The sequence below is a fragment of the Hippocampus comes genome, unplaced genomic scaffold (genome assembly GCF_001891065.2).
Source record: "Hippocampus comes isolate QL1 unplaced genomic scaffold, H_comes_QL1_v1.1 scaffold45, whole genome shotgun sequence".
Classification (NCBI taxonomy): domain Eukaryota; kingdom Metazoa; phylum Chordata; class Actinopteri; order Syngnathiformes; family Syngnathidae; genus Hippocampus; species Hippocampus comes.
This window is the reverse complement of record NW_017805783.1, coordinates 2,290,869-2,304,229: the sequence shown is the minus strand read 5'-3', so window position 1 is coordinate 2,304,229 and position 13,361 is coordinate 2,290,869. Positions and strand designations below refer to the sequence as shown.

The following is a 13,361-nucleotide window of genomic DNA, read 5'->3' as shown; positions in this document are numbered from 1 at the left end:
GGCGTCTTGGTCACTCTGCCTCGCTACCTTCGCGGTTAGGAGAAGTTGATGACCCAGAGCTCTGTTTAGAATAATTGGCTTGATCTATGCTGTATTAGACTATTTGTTAGGGATTAAATACTTTTCTGTGTTACTGATGCAAAAGACGTGTGCTTCTGATCATTCCTGAGCCCATCAACGAGCACCCCAGAAGTCCGCCAAGGTATTTGATTATTGGTCAAATAGTGTCGTGGAAATTCCGCCTTCAGTTCCGATTGGCAAAAGGAATACAGTATATCATCTGTGAATATACTGAAATTTCATTCGGATTCGACGTTTTTATTCCAATTGAGGTGTTTATATTGAGCATTTTCATCGTGTTTTGTCATCCAGATAAACTCTAATCGCAATCCATGGCTCCATGTAAACCCGGCAATTGGAGTGCTCCTTTAAAAAAAAAAAAACAAGAGTGGGTGAGGAAAAAAAAAAAAAAAACAATTCCAAGCTTTGCTCCTGTGTGGGAGGGGCACAGAACCTGATGTTGCGGGGAAGTGGGGGTAGGGGGGGTAATCTTTTGCGACAGCCACATGAATAGGAGATTTAAACAAGCCAACTCAATACACACGTGGTAGGGGATGGGAGTATTGGGTTGATGCCAGACATAACAGCACAAACGCACTTTCCAGCAGCTGTGGCATATCAAGGTGAGCGGATCCACAGCACACCTCAACTGTCACTGGAGGGGAGGAGAAGGGTTGGGGGGAGGAATGAGGGTGGGAAAACACGGTCTTTGAAATGTCAAAATGTCCTGTTTCCATAACACATTTCCCTATACTTAAAAAGCATTTCTTCCTTTTTTCAAGCTCATTTCAGTGACATTGGTCATGCCGATGAACATAGTTTTCCATTTTTTGTCATTCACCTAAGAGAAGTAACTAATATTTAATGACATTGAAATAATTGTATACAATCCCCAAAAAATACTTGTACATTTTGATAATAAAACGACCTTATTTTTCCGGTTTAGGCTATGTCATCAAATCCCGATTTTTTTAATTTGGCAAAAATACTTAATAATACTACAAAATGATTAGGATCTGAGAACGGGCTAAAGCTAGGGTAGGGTTAGATTTCTTAAAATTAAGTTTGTAACTATGTAAGTATAATGCAAGCAGATAAAACAAAAACACAAAATGCACATGAACTTTTGTTTTTTAAAATTGATTGATATCGAAACAATGATTATTGAAAGCATTCAAATACTTAAAACCCACACATTTTGCAGAAATATTTTTTAATGGCAGAAAATGGTCGAAAAGTGTTGTGTAATAGTTGCATGGATGACAGAATGGGCAGTGGTAACCGAATCACAAATCTCACATCTCAAAGTGTTAAATCTTACAGTATCATGCTCAATTGTGCTTTCAGAAACAACAGTTCCTCTCTCCTGCCTACACATTTGCAGATCCAGTAGCAGTATTAGAATACATCATTTTTTTTACTGGTCAAATAAAGCCCTCAGCCCACATGGAACAAAGGAACACAGGCTTCATAAATGGTGAGGATGAAAAAAAGATGATTTTGCCTTCTGAATCAGGCAAAAAAGACAGACCTTTATTCGACAAACAGTGATTCTCATTTGCAGCTTTTCCTTGGAGTGCCTATACACCAACAATATCATGGAGTTGTTATTTGAGAGCACTTGAAGAGAGTGTGCTTGGACAATGGCCGACACCGGCTGGCCCTGGTGCTTTGGTGTGGTTGGCCTCTGGCTGCAGTTTACCTCTGAAGGGAGGATGAAGTAGAATAAAGTACAGAGTACAGTAGATGGAGAGCTAACAAAACCGCAAGGCCAAGGGGTAAACATAGAGGGAGATATGCAGAAGTCAAAGTAAGTACTGTATTGTCATGATTATGAAAAGAACAGTGCATGACCCAAGACATGTACGTAGCTTTCAGTGACCGTATTAACAGAATGACTCATTAAACTGATTAGGTTTGACTTGGACTATTCAAGCGAATCAGTGTTGTGGTTGGGTTTCATTTTTGATCTCCAGTGTCTGTGGTACATCGATGGAATGCAGCATTATCTTAATATGCAATATTTAAGATGGCTGGCTCTCGTGTATAGGCCAACAGCCAAGGACTATACAAAGAGACCGTCATATTGTATTGTAATCATAAGATGTTTTGATTTTACTCTTCACATGCAGGGGGAAGGAAACAACACCGGGGGTCAGCAGTGAGGCACTGCCTCCCTTGTCTACGCTAGCCGCACATCCCAGACTATTTGATACAGTGCAATGAAATGAGCCTGACACAAGGAAAAACAGAGTTGAAAGACAATTTGTCATAAGTGATATTGTATAAATCCTTGTGACTGAGATACCCCTTGGATTGTTCACAAATTCCATAGTTACTTGTCAAATAATGGGACACAATTTTTGTTTCTGGCATTTCAAAAATTTTACATAAGGGGCAAAATATGCATTTTTTCCGTCGCCTCTCATTTTGCCTTATCCTCCTCATCATGGCGCACCTGCTTTTCAGACACGGTGTTTTAGCCCCCAGAAATCAGCTGTCATAATTCATCACAAGTTTGCTAAATCACATTGCGTGCGCTAAATTAATATGTTTGCATATTATGCTACCAGAATGTGCAGCAATTTTGCCCATATGGTAGATGCAATCTTGGGCACGCCCGCTAATTAAATTAGCTTGCACGTACGTCGCTTTACGTGAGTAACCAAGTTTACGCTTGTTATTGCACGTGCGAACGTAAAGTAAATCAGGCCCTTAGAGGTTTCATTGAACCCAAAATACAGTCTTTGGACTGCGGGAAGAATCTCTAGTAGAAAACAGTAGACCTGAGCACAAGGAGAACTAACTCCGCACAGACCCGGTATTCACGCAGTGCAAAATATAACTACATTCAATAATTTGGGGGAACTACATTTGCATGAAGTGGAGTGAATTTATTGCACATCAAACATATCACCAATGTCCCAAACAGGACCAGAAGGGAGCTGATGAGCTCTGGAAATTGCAGCAAGAACTCTTTTCTGTTTCTGTGTTAAGTCATTCAGCAGCAGACACCGCAAGCCATGATACCTGTTCTTTCGGCATGACCATGACAAGAGTGAGGAGATGGCAGCAACTGAACAATCAAAATCCCCATTTAGCAGATGAGCTTCCAAATGACCTCTTGGAAAAGGAATGAGACGCAGCCATCTTATCAGAACTATTTGTGTCTACTTCCTTTGTTGCCCTTGACTCACATCATCTCCTTTTTTTCTTCTCACAGATTCTCAGAATCTCTTTAGCACATTTAATATTGAGTATCATGCTGTCTCAGCGTCATCTTTGAAAAGTGACAGTCCAGTGAAATGTCATGCATACATGTATTTTCCGTACAGGATATTAACATGAAATCATTTCTCTCCCTCATTCACTCACTCACTCACCTCATCAGGTACACCAAGAACCTTTATATCAGGTGTCGCCAATAGTCCCCAAAGACCAGTTAAGTAGCCTGTGAGCCTCTTCTAATCACAGCTCACCATTTGTGTGTGTGTGTGTGTGTGTGTGTGTGTGTGTGTGTGTGTGTGTGTGTGTGTGTTAAAAGAATAGCTGCATTTATCACTGTATCAAATATTTTTGGTTGCTATTCTTTTTAAATCACTCTTGCATTTGTGTAAATTTGATAATAACAATATGGGGGTGGGGTGTGTGTGTGTGTGTGTGTGTGTGTGTGTTTGAGCCAAATCATGTTGCTGCGGGAGAAACGATTAGGAGATGATTTGCCCCAAATAATTTGAGAACATTTGTGAGAGTGCGTGTCAAAAATTGATAGCCCTTTGCATTAATCGGCACCCAATAACTATATCTCCGTTTCCAAAAGGTTGATGAGCCCTGCTTTATATATACAGTACAGTACATGCACAAAATAGTTGGTACCCCTCTGTTAATGAAATAAAAACGCACGAAACAGGCCTGGACAAAAATGATGGTACCCTTAGGGTGGACGCACCCTTCAAACTGAACACAATCGGAGCAGTTTGCTCATGAAGAGTCTGCCAAGACAAGTGCTGAGAGGTGCAGAAGTCTCAATGAAAGTCACAAAAATTGTTTGATTGTCTCAGAAGGTTATACAACAAAAATAACACATAATAATATGTCAGGGTACAATCGTTTTTGTCTAGGCCTGTTTCATGAGTTTGTTAAAGAATTCATTCTCTTGAAACACAATTAAAAACACATGCCCTATTATCATTGTTTCATTGTTATTCATGATCAGATTCAAGTTGTTTGCACTGTCTTTTTTTCTTTCCTTAACACCGAGGTACCAACAATTTTGTGCATGTGGGTAACAGTGTAGACGTAATCCACAACATTGACATTTGAGGACAAAAACTACCCCCATATGTAATATAAACAACAGACATATTTCTCAGTGTAAGGCAACACAGTATGTTTCCTCTTGTCGTAGTGGTGCTGCAGGCGATTTGCATCCCTTTAAGTGCCCCTGGCAGAGATGCGAAAAAGGGCCGAGAAGTTAAAGAGAATACATTCTGGTAGTATAAACAAACTTGAGTCATAATGTTGAGAGATGTTTGGAGCTTTTTACAGAATTATCTGTATGTACGGTCCATATTCGCAAATGTTGCACATGAGGTACAATTGATTAAAAGCTATTGTGATTTGCCTCAGCTTTGTTATGCCTTGGCAGCCCTGATAATTCTAATGTGCATCAGTGCTGATCAGTAATATTTTGCTTTAGTGGTTTCCATATTTCTGCTGCCCTAATTGTAATTAAAAACAGCTGGACCAAAACTCGGTGTCTTACCAGTCTGAGTTTTGTTTTGTATGATGATCCATCTGTACATTCGGTGTACCACTTATCCTCATGTTAGAGGAATCTATGAGCAAAATTGTATCAAGTTTAAAGTTTCATTTAATTTGGGCACGTCTAAATGTTTGGGTGCCTGTCCAGCACCCCCAAATGCCCGTGCACAAAAGCGCCGGGTACCTGGGCGGAGGGCTGCTGAAGTCCACAATTAGCAGGTCAATGCAGGTGGGCGATCAGAGGAGAGAGGGCTAGACTCGGTCACAAAGGGGGAATGAATCGTTCGGGAACAGCGGTTGAACAACAAAAGACGATTTGAGAACATTTGTCGTCCGCAAAACCTGCAACATGTTGATTCAGCGTAGACCAGACAGAAAGGCGCCAACGTACCGGTGGTTCAAAGCTTAAACCAAGGTAACCAATCACTACCGAGGGGCCGGACCGGGGGTGCGGTAATCAAATATCGGGGGCGGTGTTTTTCTTGTATTTTGAATGTGTTACAATAAAAGTTCGAACTCGCGGGGGGGCTCTGAGTGTGATCATCGGGGCAACTACCGTCGTTCGCTCTCAGAGATCCCTCCCGGCGATCTTGAAGACATTTTTCCCTGTATGCCGAGTCATTTCTTTAACTTTGTCCGAGAAAAACTCTGACACCTCACTAGGGTCAACAGCTTGCTGAAGCCTATCCTAGCTGGTTTGGGGTAAGAGGCGGGGTACATCCTGATCTGGTCTTCAACCAATCGCAGGTTGTATTGTTATGTGAGGAGCAGAATTTGGACCCAGAAGGAGACAGGACACAGAAGTGGCAAAATACAAACAACCGAGAGCAGAACTGGGTGCAGCAGTTCATGGAAGAAAACTTGACGCTCTGACGAGTCACTGAGGAACTTGATCATCAGGCCCTGTTCAAATCTAAATGACAATAAAAAGGTGACGGAATAAAGGACCACAGCAACAGAAAACATCTAGGACACAACCCAAAACACAGTCACGACTCACAACATGTATAATGATTTTGTTATCTTTATAACAATAGTACTCTGGTACTTGAATTCAAGGTTGAGCAATGTGAATTCACTCCATCATCCATCCATCCATTTTCCAATCCGCTTATCCTCACAAGGGTCGTGGGGGGTGCTGGAGCCTATCCCAGCTATCATAGGGCGGTAGCCGGAGGACACCCTGAACAGGTTGCCAGCCAATCCCAGGGCACACATAGACGATGGATTAGAATATGGATGGACAGTTAGAAATACCAGTGTTTTCAGAAACATTAAAAAAAAGTTTTGTTTGTTATTAAAGATTCCAAAAAATATATGTGCTGACACCACTTGCTGAAACTTACTAGAAACGGTTGCAAACTTTTGTGTACCATCATTTTGGATTTTGACACTGCATGTGCCCACATTCATTCAATTGCATCAACGTTCATGCCACAGGATTTTGACACTGCATGTGCCCACATTCATTCAATAGCATCAACGTTCATGTCGCAGAAGAAATTACAAACTATGAAGACAATGCAGTGCTTGACTTTTGAACCAGATTCCTTTCAAGTGTCTCATAAGAATATAGTGTTTTGCGTTGGAGCATTGCATATGTATGAATGAACAGGACGGAAAGAAGCTGAAGCAGGATGAAAATTGGCCGTAGTGCTCCTATGAATGATCTCACCTCTTCTGTTGAGACATCTGACCTTGAGCTTATGAGTTGTAATAAAACGTGGCCAAGCACTTCTGAAATTGGTGCACTCACCGTAATGCTTCAGCCGAATTAGCATAAAGCTTTTAAAGTGCCGCGCACATCTCACACATACAAAAATTGCACTGCTGGGATAGTTATGGAGATGATGAGGGTGATGATGAAAACAAAGACCGGAGCCAGGGGTCAATGAGAGGAGGAAGGAAGAAATGTAACAGGAATGTTTAAGTAGGATTATGAGTAGTGATATGTCATAGAGGCACACAAAGTGCTAGTGATGATAGAGAGGATAAAATATTGTTACGGTGAAGGACTAAAATGAGGCCAGGACATCAAAGATTGATGATGACAAAGAGAAGAGAGAGTGAAGAATGGTTAAAAATGAATGTCAATGAAGATGAAGAGAACAATACATTAAATAAAGTTATACAATAAAGCCTGCGACTTTTCATGGCACTATATTTCATGACTAATAATATGACTTGACACACTTCCAGGAAGCAAATATTGTGACGTTTCATTCAGTTAAATGGGCCTTACTACATCTCATCAAGATAAAACCTGAAATGTCACTTCTCAGCACAAGATGTTCTGTTCCTGCAGAGGTGGCAGCTGTGAGTGGGAAGATGAAAAAGACAGAGAGCAGAATACCTCGGTCTGTTTTATTACACTTTTAAATTTCTCCTTTGTGGGCTTCTCACACTCACACTAAGGAAGCATATCTTCCCCATCAAAATCACACGCTTCCTCTCCTGCATTGAGAAAAATACACTATCTTTTTTTGAAGGGCCAATAACAGCAGAACAAACAGGATGTCTCTCTCAGGGCCTGCCAGACAGTCTTCAGCCTTTATTATATTTCAGAAAAGTATTATGTCTCTTTGGAGAGGTGCAGGAATTGGTCAATGGATTCCCCAATGTCGATTGATTGGCCCAAATGCTTGTATATTTTGGGCTGCAGTTCCGATGAACCCTTTCAGGGACAGCAGTTACTGCGGTGGACAGCTTATCATGTTATCAGGTTAGAGGGTGCATGAAAGGGTTCAGAACAATTAGATATGTAAACCACTCGTTCTTCCTGGATTACTTCACAAGCAGGGATATTTAATTCACTAATGACTCAAAAGGGTGAAGCAACCCTGGTGTTGTTAATTTCCACACTTTTTTTACTGTTTAGAGAAGCCTGTTTGTTTGTTTAGGACTTTTTACTTTTCAATAAATCTGAGGATCTGGGAAGTGAGTAAAAGGGCAACATGTTCTCATTATTAAATTATATGTAAAATTAGGACTAATCATTTTCCTCAAATTTATTAACAGAAAGCAAACTTTTTTTTCCCAATAACTCACGGGGAAGAAACATTTTCAGTGACCCTCTAAGCATTGAGACCCAAGGGACGACCATAAGCCCTACCAATAAGTCACATGTGAACTTTTTACATCATTGCTTTTTAACTTGCAGTAGTAATGCTGTTTTAACAGAGCCGCTCTTTAGTACTGTATATGGTATGTATAAGTATGTGTTATGTGTGGTGCAATAATAGTACTGTATCTGTCTGGACACTACGATTACTTTTCTCATGAATGCACCACAAGGTGATGCATGCTATATTAGGCACAGAGATTTTCTCCTTTTAAAATTTATTTGTTTCACATCATTGGTACTGAGGTTTCGGGGAATGTCATACACAGTACAAACCTATAAAGTTTAAGAACGACAAGGACAAAAGCAAAATTGAATCTAGGCATGATAAATCTAAACCAAAGCGCAGTCTCTGCGCATGAGTAGAGTTTTCTTTCTTTCAGGACTCTGATAGACTTTGCACAGTAGAACTAAAGGTATGTGTAATGGGGTGTGTGTGTCTTTTTGTGTTATTGTGGGGTGGAAGTAGCCTTTTCCCGGCCAATCGTGGAGACATTCCTCATTTGTTATAAAAACAAGGCAGTCAGAATGCCATGTTTGACATTGCGGAAACAGAAAGAGACACGCTGGAGTCTGTCCATGACAATGGCTGGTAAACTGCAAGATCTCCCCTTGTGGATGATGTAGTTGGCCGTGCATGTGACATAGGCAAATGGAGATCGCCTTGCACCCACGATCGTGCTTCCGTGTGTGCCCTTCACACCCCATCTCAATAGTTACGATCATCATACGATAATGATTATAATTTGGTCAGGATGTGCCCGTTTTTACACCGAGCACAGTCTACTTTCTGTGACCAAATTACCAGCTGTGTCGGGGACGAGGCAGCTCCATGTGCCGGAATACCCAGACAGGTGCAATATGGCTCCAAAAATGGTAGACTAGCCTTGCACCGACATCAAAATGAAGATAAGCCCGGTTTTATGCCAAGTGCACAGGCATCTGCCTTTAAACATAAGGCCCATAATGTATAATGTATTACTAACAGCTCACTAAATTCACTTTCCAGAGTCTTTAACAATGTCTTTAAGTCTTAACTAAAGCTATATGAGAAAGGCGACCATAACTAATTAGCCAACATTGTCATGCCCCACAAAATAGTGGGTATATGTCAGCATGAGATGAAACAAGAAAAGGCAGACATTTCACTTCGTGAAGCGTAGAGAAAGAAGGGGATGAGAAAAAGGTGCAAGGTGGAGATGAAGGTGAGGGAGGAACAATCAATTCTCTGACATCTCCAAATGTGCACTTGATGATGCATACATAAGCAGGGCAGAAGTGGTCTGCAGGGAGTGGAGCATGGGGGGAATGTGGTGAAGGATGAAATGGGGGAACAAGGGTGGGAGGATGGAGAATGGAAGACTAGATTAATGAAGAGGAATTGGAAGGTAAGATGATAAAGAGTGAACCAAGTTGAAGACAAGATTACGTCCGTTCATTTGGGTTTCAAACAGCGGATGGTTCTCAGGGGACTTGCCGGTCATTCTTGGTCCCCGTGGAGGAAATGAGTGAGTAAATGGACAGAATGAAAAGGTGAATACTAATGACGAGTAAGCAGGAGTCGTTGCTGTTCTCTTCCTCATCATATTTGTTGCAATGGCACAGCTGGTCAGTCAGTTTTAGAAATCTGCACAAATAGGAATTATTCTGTTGGTGTAATTTTTTTTTTCTATAAACATCGTATTTCTGGACCACACAAAGTTTGAATCTAATAATCGTTCTGCATAATAAGTGTGGCAATGAAAATATTAAAGAACGGATGCCATCAACTATTTTATAGCCTTCTTGTCCTCAGTAAGGTCTTAGGTAAGCTGGAGCTTATCCCTGCTGATATTGAGTGAGAAGTGGGATACACACTGACTATGTTGATATTGACCTTAATCCAAATATTAACTGCATCTAAACATTTTTCTGATCCGCTTTATCCTCACAAGGGTCGCGGGGCATGCTGGAGCCTATCCCAGCTGTCTTTGGGCAGAAGGCGGGGGACACCCTGAACCAGTTGCCAGCCAATTGCAAGGCACACGAAGACAAACAACGATCCGCGCTCACACTCACACCTAGGGACAATTTTGAGTGTTCAATCAGGCTGCCATGCATATTTTTGGAATGTGGGAGGAAACCGGAGTACCCAGAGAAAACACACGCAGGCATGGGGAGAACATGCAAACTCCACACAGGAAGGCCGAAGCTGGAATCAATGTGCGGTACCTCCGCACTGTGAGGTTGACGCGCTAACCACTTGACTACCGGACCGCCCTGCATGTAAACAGATTCACTGAAATGGTCGGCAGCCAATCTCTGGGTGCATATGGACAAGAAGCATTCACGCTCATTCACACTTATGGACAACTGAGAGTCTGCATGTTTTAAGATTGCAGGGGAAAGTCTGAGTACACACAAGCATGGGGAGAACATTCAAACGCCACACGGGGCCTGAACCGATACTGTATTCGAACCCAGATAAACACATCAGAGAAGGCTAGGTTGGTCCCAGAGCTGAAAGAATCTGAAATCCATCAGTGATGAACTCAGCTCTGGCTGAGGAAGCAGTGCGAGGAAGCTTATGGTTATGGCTGAGAAGGAGAGACAAGGTTTCAAGGTCTGGCGAATGAGAGGTGCAGCTCCGGGGAGTTACGGGACGACGGCTTTGCCACAACTCCGCCACCAAGAAGTGTTTCAGAGTTAAAGAGGATAAAGCACTCATGACTGGATGATGACCCTGCAGCTGTACCAGTGGTGCTAAAACAGGAGCAGCAGGCTGTTGTGTCCAGTAGGAAAGATGATCCACCTATACAATTATACAAGTTATAACAAAAATGGAACATCATTTCATGTGGCTCGAGCAATGTACTTTGTATAAGTACTGTACTCCCAAAGTTGATGCTATCTTACCAGTTGTCTTAGAGCTGGAGATGTTCTGGATGTCATATCGTGGCTCCTAGGAACGCAGACACAAATCATTACAGGAGGCAGTTCAATCATCATTTTGTTTGGATTTACTTCCCCCTTGAAGTAAAATTTTCAGCACAATAAAAGACTAAGTAAAAGTGTATGTACTACGTCAGAAAGTAGGGTTTTTTTTTGTTTTTTTTTTTTTTTTTTTTTTGCGGTGTCAGACCAGTCCATGGAATAGTCCGCCCTTCGCCCCAAGTCAGCTAAGGTAGTTTCCAACTGCCTGTGAATGTGAACAGGATAAAGAGTGTAGAGAATGGATGGGTCCACTGTATGCGCTACAATGTCTTGACTGGCAGTTTGAAATGAACAGTTTTTGCAAGTATACATTCAACTGAGTTGTTCTGCTTCAAATTGTGTAGAGTGGCCTAAGGTCCTTGTACTCTAAGTCCCGAAATAGTTATTCTCCGGAGTTGGCATTCATCTATTCTAAATGACGAAGAACCATAATTCGTCTCGGGCCACTTTGAAATAGATAGTTGTGACTATCTTCAGTGGAAGAAGGCTGTGCTCCATGTTTCAGTTCCTGCCAGGGGTCTGAAATCTCAATTACATAAATATTGCAGGGCTCTGTGTCTAATAAAAGCACAGGTCTTTATTAACAATGTAAATGAACAATCCATTGATCAAGCCTTCTGCTTCAGGTCATGAAGATTGTCCTCTCTGTTACTTATGTCTAGCAGGGATCCTGCATAATTCTGTACTGCTAACTATCTCTTTCATTCTCAGTTTTTAGGGCCCTTATGTAAACTTTCTATCTGAAGAAGCACTTCCCGCTTCACAAGTTGGCCGTTTATTAATGATGATCCAGTCGCATTGTCGCTCACGCAATCTTTTCATGTTTCTCTCAGTCCCACATTTTCTCTCAACTATACTATTAGCGGGCTAGTCTGAGAGAGAAAATCTAATAAATAGTTGATGTCAGACTTAGACTGTAGAAGACTGTAGAATATAAAATGAGACACACAATACAGACAATGATGTGCACTCTGTGAACAACACACACACACACACACACACACACACACACGCACACAGCATAAAAGCAAGGGGCTATGTGGTTGTGTAAGAGTTTTCATTCATTTAATGAGGGGAAATAGTAGATTATTTGTTGGAAAGTAAAAAATTTTATTGCCGTTGTTACCTAACGCAGGCATAACAAGGTAGTCATTCATGTCATGCAGTAGAAACAGATCAGTCCGTCCACTGCCTGGGGTCACTCAAACATTTGTGCGTCCCCAACCAATTACATGGTGTCTCAAAAGATTAATACATTTTTTTTAAATTAAAACCATTTTAATCGATAAAATATTCTCTTCAGTACTAGATTGCTTCACATAACTTATTTCAAAGGGCGTCCTCCACTGCTGAAGCACACATAGTACCACAGATGGTTTTGTGCTTGTAATGGGGTTGGTGATACGTTCCTTGAAATGATGAGTATTTTTTTTGTGTCTTTTCCTGATACACATTAAGACTTAAAAATGCTCTCCAGAATAGAAAAAAAAATCAAGCGGAGTGAAATTTGGATCTCAGAGGTCACCCTGCAGGACCATGTTAACCAATCAAACCATCTGGAAACTGCTGATCAAAGCATTGATGGATGTGAATAACAATGAGATTGAGCATCATCTTATTGAAAGTCATCCCTCCTTGCTTAGGAGGGATGTAAAATATCTTCTGACAGCATGTTAAGCCACTTTTATGCATTAAGTTTTCCATCAACCAAGCAAAAAAAAGTTGTTTATTTTTTTTTAATGCTGCCATTGCATCTTGCATCTTCATCACACTCAGCCAGTGAGGATTAACATTTTCTTTTTTTGTAAAATTGAATGTGGAATTTGTGTTTGTAATATGCCCTACGATTGGCTGGCAACCAGTTCAGGGTGTGACCCGCCGACTGCCTGAAGACAACTGGGATAGGCTCCAGCACGCCCCGCGACCCTTGTTATAGGATAAGCGGATTAGAAAATGGATGTTTTGTAATATTGTGAAATTCAATGTGTGAGTGAACCAAAACAAATCAAAATAATAACTAATACATCTACCAACATCTTATTGGTTGCTCACCTGCACATCACTTACTATTTCCACATATAAAATGTAAAAATGTAATGTAATGTAAAAAAAAAAAAAAAAAAAAAAAATTCTCCAAGAAAAAAAAAGGCTTTCGAGGTGTGTATCAGTGGCTGCTCTAAGGGTCAGAACGAGACTTATGAGCCGCCGCACAAACGCATGGCTCCAGCATCATTGGTTGATTTACCATGCTGTAGGGCACCTGCGTGCTGGAGTGACACATTGCCAGCACCCAATTTCAGGGCAGGACAAGAACATGTCACGTTCTGGTCTCCAAGCCAAGTACGGACACACCAAGCTTCTACCATCAAAGTGTACGTATTTATGTGAACTGAAAATCACAACTTCAATTCCTTTTTATGATTCTTTGTGCTTCAAATAAATG

General features: G+C 41.2%; 1 long non-coding RNA gene across 1 annotated transcript; it reads right to left on the bottom strand.

The window, feature by feature from the left end:
- Positions 1-1,335: 1,335 nt before the first annotated feature.
- On the bottom strand, positions 1,336-5,510 carry LOC109524950 (uncharacterized). Its single transcript, XR_002170053.1, has 3 exons — positions 5,480-5,510; positions 4,826-4,882; positions 1,336-1,764 (listed from the first exon to the last, which is right to left on the bottom strand). It is a non-coding gene; the product is annotated as an uncharacterized LOC109524950 (long non-coding RNA).
- Positions 5,511-13,361: the final 7,851 nt, after the last annotated feature.